This window comes from Bombina bombina, chromosome 12 (genome assembly GCF_027579735.1).
Source record: "Bombina bombina isolate aBomBom1 chromosome 12, aBomBom1.pri, whole genome shotgun sequence".
Lineage (NCBI taxonomy): Eukaryota > Metazoa > Chordata > Amphibia > Anura > Bombinatoridae > Bombina > Bombina bombina.
Window position 1 is genome coordinate 125,170,327 of NC_069510.1, and position 7,370 is coordinate 125,177,696.

General features: G+C 51.2%; 1 protein-coding gene across 2 annotated transcripts in view; it reads right to left on the reverse strand.

Annotated features, from left to right (window-relative positions):
- Positions 1-3,324, reverse strand: part of LRRC8A (leucine rich repeat containing 8 VRAC subunit A) — a 30,677-nt gene extending 27,353 nt beyond the window's left edge. Inside the window, exon 1 of one of the 2 annotated variants that reach the window (XM_053695559.1) lies at positions 3,204-3,324. The gene's annotated coding sequence lies outside the window, so the exon portion shown is untranslated. Of the gene's footprint in view, positions 1-3,166 lie in introns of both variants that reach the window. The other variant, XM_053695560.1, reaches the window with a different exon arrangement.
- Positions 3,325-7,370: the final 4,046 nt, after the last annotated feature.

A 7,370-nucleotide genomic window follows, 5' to 3' on the forward strand; every position in this document is an offset into this window, starting at 1 on the left:
CTCCCCTATAGCTCACCCTCTTCCCCTCCCCATACCCAGGCTCTCTCCCCTATAGCTCACCCATACCCAGGCTCTCTCCCCTATAGCTCACCCATACCCAGGCTCTCTCCCCTACAGCTCACCCTCTGCTCCTCCCCATACCCAGGCTCTCTCCCCTATAGCTCACCCATACCCAGGCTCTCTCCCCTATAGCTCACCCTCTTCCCCTCCCCATACCCAGGCTCTCTCCCCTACAGCTCACCCTCTTCCCCTCCCCATACCCAGGCTCTCTCCCCTACATCTCACCCTCTGTCCCCCCCATACCCAGGCTCTCTCCCCTACATCTCACCCTCTGTCCCCCCCATACCCAGGCTCTCTCCCCTACATCTCACCCTCTGTCCCCCCCATACCCAGGCTCTCTCCCCTACATCTCACCCTCTGTCCCCCCCATACCCAGGCTCTCTCCCCTACATCTCACCCTTTGTCCCCCCCATACCCAGGCTCTCTCTCCTACATCTCACCCTCTGCCCCCCCATACCCAGGCTCTCTCCCCTACATCTCACCCTCTGTCCCCCCCCATACCCAGGCTCTCTCTCCTACATCTCACCCTCTGTCCCCCCCATACCCAGGCTCTCTCTCCTACATCTCACCCTCTGTCCCCCCCATACCCAGGCTCTCTCTCCTACATCTCACCCTCTGTCCCCCCCCCCCATACCCAGGCTCTCTCCCCTACATCTCACCCTCTGTCCCCTCATACCCAGGCTCTCTCCCCTACATCTCACCCTCTGTCCCCCCCATACCCAGGCTCTCTCCCCTACATCTCACCCTCTGTCCCCCCCATACCCAGGCTCTCTCCCCTACATCTCACCCTTTGTCCCCCCCATACCCAGGCTCTCTCCCCTACATCTCACCCTTTGTCCCCCCCATACCCAGGCTCTCTCCCCTACATCTCACCCTTTGTCCCCCCCATACCCAGGCTCTCTCCCCTACATCTCACCCTTTGTCCCCCCCATACCCAGGCTCTCTCCCCTACATCTCACCCTTTGTCCCCCCCATACCCAGGCTCTCTCCCCTACATCTCACCCTTTGTCCCCCCCATACCCAGGCTCTCTCTCCTACATCTCACCCTTTGTCCCCCCCATACCCAGGCTCTCTCTCCTACATCTCACCCTCTGTCCCCCCCATACCCAGGCTCTCTCCCCTACATCTCACCCTCTGTCCCCCCCATACCCAGGCTCTCTCTCCTACATCTCACCCTCTGTCCCCCCCATACCCAGGCTCTCTCTCCTACATCTCACCCTCTGTCCCCCCCATACCCAGGCTCTCTCTCCTACATCTCACCCTCTGTCCCCCCATACCCAGGCTCTCTCCCCTACATCTCACCCTCTGTCCCCCCCATACCCAGGCTCTCTCCCCTACATCTCACCCTCTGTCCCCCCCATACCCAGGCTCTCTCTCCTACATCTCACCCTCTGTCCCCCCCATACCCAGGCTCTCTCCCCTACATCTCACCCTCTGTCCCCCCCATACCCAGGCTCTCTCTCCTACATCTCACCCTCTGTCCCCCCCATACCCAGGCTCTCTCTCCTACATCTCACCCTCTGTCCCCCCCATACCCAGGCTCTCTCTCCTACATCTCACCCTCTGTCCCCCCCATACCCAGGCTCTCTCTCCTACATCTCACCCTCTGTCCCCCCCATACCCAGGCTCTCTCTCCTACATCTCACCCTCTGTCCCCCCCCATACCCAGGCTCTCTCTCCTACATCTCACCCTCTGTCCCCCCCATACCCAGGCTCTCTCTCCTACATCTCACCCTCTGTCCCCCCCCATACCCAGGCTCTCTCCCCTACATCTCACCCTCTGTCCCCCCCATACCCAGGCTCTCTCTCCTACATCTCACCCTCTGTCCCCCCCCATACCCAGGCTCTCTCCCCTACATCTCACCCTCTGTCCCCCCCATACCCAGGCTCTCTCCCCTACATCTCACCCTCTGCCCCCTCATACCCAGGCTCTCTCCCCTACATCTCACCCTCTGCCCCTCTCCATACCCAGGCTCTCTCTCCTACATCTCACCCTCTGTCCCCCCCATACCCAGGCTCTCTCTCCTACATCTCACCCTCTGTCCCCCCCATACCCAGGCTCTCTCTCCTACATCTCACCCTCTGTCCCCCCCATACCCAGGCTCTCTCTCCTACATCTCACCCTCTGTCCCCCCCCATACCCAGGCTCTCTCTCCTACATCTCACCCTCTGTCCCCCCCATACCCAGGCTCTCTCTCCTACATCTCACCCTCTGTCCCCCCCCATACCCAGGCTCTCTCCCCTACATCTCACCCTCTGTCCCCCCCATACCCAGGCTCTCTCTCCTACATCTCACCCTCTGTCCCCCCCCATACCCAGGCTCTCTCTCCTACATCTCACCCTCTGTCCCCCCCCATACCCAGGCTCTCTCCCCTACATCTCACCCTCTGTCCCCCCCCATACCCAGGCTCTCTCCCCTACATCTCACCCTCTGTCCCCCCCATACCCAGGCTCTCTCCCCTACATCTCACCCTCTGCCCCCTCATACCCAGGCTCTCTCCCCTACATCTCACCCTCTGCCCCTCTCCATACCCAGGCTCTCTCTCCTACATCTCACCCTCTGTCCCCCCCATACCCAGGCTCTCTCTCCTACATCTCACCCTCTGTCCCCCCCATACCCAGGCTCTCTCTCCTACATCTCACCCTCTGTCCCCCCCATACCCAGGCTCTCTCTCCTACATCTCACCCTCTGTCCCCCCCATACCCAGGCTCTCTCTCCTACATCTCACCCTCTGTCCCCCCCCCATACCCAGGCTCTCTCTCCTACATCTCACCCTCTGTCCCCCCCATACCCAGGCTCTCTCTCCTACATCTCACCCTCTGTCCCCCCCCATACCCAGGCTCTCTCCCCTACATCTCACCCTCTGTCCCCCCCATACCCAGGCTCTCTCCCCTACATCTCACCCTCTGTCCCCCCCCATACCCAGGCTCTCTCCCCTACATCTCACCCTCTGTCCCCCCCATACCCAGGCTCTCTCCCCTACATCTCACCCTCTGCCCCCTCATACCCAGGCTCTCTCCCCTACATCTCACCCTCTGCCCCTCTCCATACCCAGGCTCTCTCTCCTCCCCCCCCCCAGCTGACCCTCTCGTCTCTACAGCTCACCCTCTGCCCACCGATACAGTTGGTTCCCGAGACTCACTTCTTGCCGAGACCTCTCTCGCTGCAGAACTGACGTCCCCGCCTCCGGAAGTGACACCACTAACCCCTAGATCTACCCGGTATCTGCCCGGTGTTCGACAACAAGGGGTGGATCTTTGGAACGAGAACCGGAAGAATCCAGCGCCGCCATCTTAGTTCCTGGTATTGCTGGTAAAGGGGTAGCGGGTGAGTGAAGCTTTTAAACCATACAAGTTACAGGGCAGTAGGGTTACTGGGTGCCCTGTAATTCGGACAATCCAGTATAATAATAGCCCGTCCTCCTAAAAACACTGACTGTACTCCCGAATGTTACTAAATGTAAAAGGGCTCCTGTGTCTAAACTCATTACACATATAGTACAGAAAGCAGTCAGGGAAGGTTAAATTACTTATGTTTACTGGCAGCCAAAGGGTAAAATCACTGATTTGTATGTTTACTGGTAGCCAAAGGCTAAAAATACTGATTAGTATGCTACTGGCAGCCAAAGGGTAAAATTACTGATTTCTATGTTACTGACAGCCAAATGGTACAATTACTGATTTGTATGCTACTGGCAGCCAAAGGGTACAATTACTTATTAATTTAATAGCAGCCAAAGGGTAATATTACTGACTTCTATGTTACTGGCAGCCAAAGGGTAAAATGACTGATTTGTATGTTACTGACAGCCAAATGGTACAATTACTGATTTGTATGCTACTGGCAGCCAAAGGGTACAATTACTTATTAATTTACTAGCAGCCAAAGGGTAATATTACTGACTTCTATGTTACTGGCAGCCAAAGGGTAATATTACGGATTTTTATTTTACTGACAGCCAAAAGGTAATATTACTGACTTGTATGTTACTGGCAGCCAAAGGGTAAAAATTACTCATTTGTATGTTACTGGCAGCCAAATTGTAATATTACTGACATGTATGTTACTGGCAGCCCCAGTGACAATCCTACTGTATATAGTAATGTCTGCACTTTGTATTCTACATAACCCCCAGTGACAATCCTACTGTATATAGTAATGTCTGCACTTTGTATTCTACATAACCCCCAGTGACAATCCTACTGTATATAGTAATGTCTGCACTTTGTATTCTACATAACCCCCAGTGACAATTGTGCCCATATCTCAGCTCCTGCACCACTTAGAGTGCAATAATATTTGCCATAAACTATACCTATATATATATATATATATATATATATATATATATATATATATATATATATATATATATATATATATATATACTGTATATATATAATTATTATTACAAATTCCGTAGCGCTGGTCATCTATCGCCCTCCTGGACCAACCTCCCAATTATTTGATAACTTCGCTGCCTGACTTCCTCACTTTCTCTCTTCAAATATACCAACCCTAATTCTTGGGGACTTCAACATTCCCATTGACAACCCATCTACCCCTGCTGCCTCTAAACTTCTTTCACTCACATCCTCCTTCGGTCTCTCACAATTCACCCCATTCCCGACTCACCGTGATGGACACTCCATCGACCTGGTATTTTCCTACCTCTGCTCTATATCTGACACCACCTGTCCCCCTTTTCCCATTTCAGACCATCACCTGATCACATATAATATTAATGCAACAGCTAAACCCACTTCTCCATCCCGCCCCCGCACTTGTAGAAATACACATGCTGTGGATCCGCTCCAATTTTCAAAAATCATTCAAAATCTCCTCCCTCACACCTCCACTATAACCTGCCCTGATCTCGCTACAGCCCACTATAACAAAACTCTCTCCTCTGCATTAGACACACTTACCCCTCCCCAGCTGCGCAAAACACCACGCCGTCAGTTACAGCCCTGGCATGCTCAGCAAACACGCTATTTGCAAAAATGCTCCCGTACTGCTGAGCGTGTCTGGAGGAAAACTCACTCTGAACCCGATTTCATACACTATAAGTTTATTCTTCGTTCATACACTTCCGCCCTTCACTTAGACAAACAAACTTACTTCTCTTCTCTCATATCTACTCTTTCCTCAAACCCTAAACGACTCTTCTCCACCTTTAACTCTCTCCTCTACCCACCTGCTCCACCACCCCCGCCAGTCTTTAGTGCTCAAGACCTGGCAGACTACTTTTTAAACAAAACACATACTATCCGAAGCAACATCCCAACACCAACCTGCAATACTCCAACAACAGGCCCAATTACCCCCTCTGCCACCCTCTGTAACTTCCATCCAACCACTGAGAATGAAGTTTCTTCCTTACTATCTTCCTCACGCCTCACTACCTGGCCACTCGACCCTATCCCTTCCCATCTAATTCCCTCCCTATCTTCCACCCTCACTCCTGCTCTTACCCACATCTTCAACCTATCTCTCTCTACCGGCTCATTCCCATCTTCTTTCAAACACGCAAAAGTCACTCCCATACTCAAAAAACCCTCCCTCAACCATAATTCTCCTGAAAGCTACCGCCCCATATCACTGCTTCCACTAACATCAAAACTCCTTGAAAAACTAGTTTACAATCGCCTAACCCACTTCCTGTCCACCAACTCCTTGCTTGACCCACTGCAATCGGATTCCGCCCAAAACACTCAACTGAGACTGCCCTTACCAAGGTCACAAACGATCTTCTCTCTGCTAAAAATATTGGCCACTACTCTATACTCATCTTACATGACCTCTCAGCTGCCTTCGACACAGTTGACCACCCCCTCCTCCTACAGACCCTTAGCTCTTTTGGCCTCTGTGACACTGCTCTTTCCTGGATTCACTCCTATCTTTCTCACAGCTCTTTTTCTGTGTCATTTGCCGGCGACTCCTCCTCTCCTTTGCCTCTGTCTGTTGGAGTACCTCAAGGATCTGTTCTGGGTCATCTACTCTTCTCCATCTATACTTCTTCGCTGGGTAAACTTATCAACAGTTATGGTTTCAAATATCACCTCTATGCTGATGACACCCAGATCTACCTCTCCACCCCTGCTCTCACTCCCTCTGTCCTCTCTCATGTCAGCAACTGCTTATCTGGTATTTCTTCCTGGATGGCCTCTCACCACCTAAAGATTAACATGTCCAAGACTGAGCTCCTTCTTATCCCCCCTCAAGCTCTACGCCGACTTCTGACTTCTCTATCCCTGTTGACGGCATCACCATTTTCCCATCGCCCCAAGTCCGCTGCCTCAGAGTCACACTTGACTCAAACCTATCCTTCATCCCCCATATCCAATCGCTTTCTACATCCTGCCGCAATCATCTACGCAATATTTCCAAAATTCGCCCTTTTCTGAGCGCTGACACCACAAAGCAAATAATCCACTCCCTTGTTATCTCCCGACTTGACTACTGCAACAACCTACTCGCTGGCCTTCCTCTTTCCCGCCTCTCCCCCCTTCAATCCATCCTAAATGCCTCTGCCAGGCTGATCCACCTTTCCCGTCGATCTGTATCTGCTGCACCTCTCTGTGAGTCCCTTCATTGGCTCCCCATTCACAGCAGAATTAAATTCAAAATTCTCACCCTTACATACAAAGCTCTCACCAACGCCGCTCCCCTCTACCTATCCTCTCTAATACACAAGTATACTCCAGCCCGTCCACTAAGATCCAACAATGACCTGCTCCTTGCACTCGCGACTATCACCTCCTCTCATGCTAGACTGCAGGACTTCTGTCGTGCAGCACCTACCCTCTGGAACACTCTCCCTCGTGCTGTCAGGCTTTGCCCTAATCTTTCTTCCTGTAAATCAAGCCCTGAAGACTTTTCTGTTCAGGGAAGCCGACCACCCAACTCAATAATAAATTAATTTTACTTACCTAACATTTCCCTCATCTAACTCTGTATTAACATCCTTCTCAATCTTACAGTCCTCACCTCCTGTTTCTCAACCTCCTACCCTTCTAGATTGTAAGTTCCCACAGGAATAGGGCCCTCAATTCCTCCTGTATGTGTTTGTAAATTTTGTTCTTTATCTTACAAGTCTTGTATTGTTTTATTTAAATGAATTGTATCCATGGAGAGCGCTGCGGAATATGTTGGCGCTTAATAAATAAAGTATAATAATAATAATAAATATTTATATATATATATATTCACTAAAAAACAACAATACGTAAAATAATACTGATTATAAATAAATTAAAGTAATTCACCAAACTTCCGTGATATAAGTCCCAAAGAATGTGTTTCATTG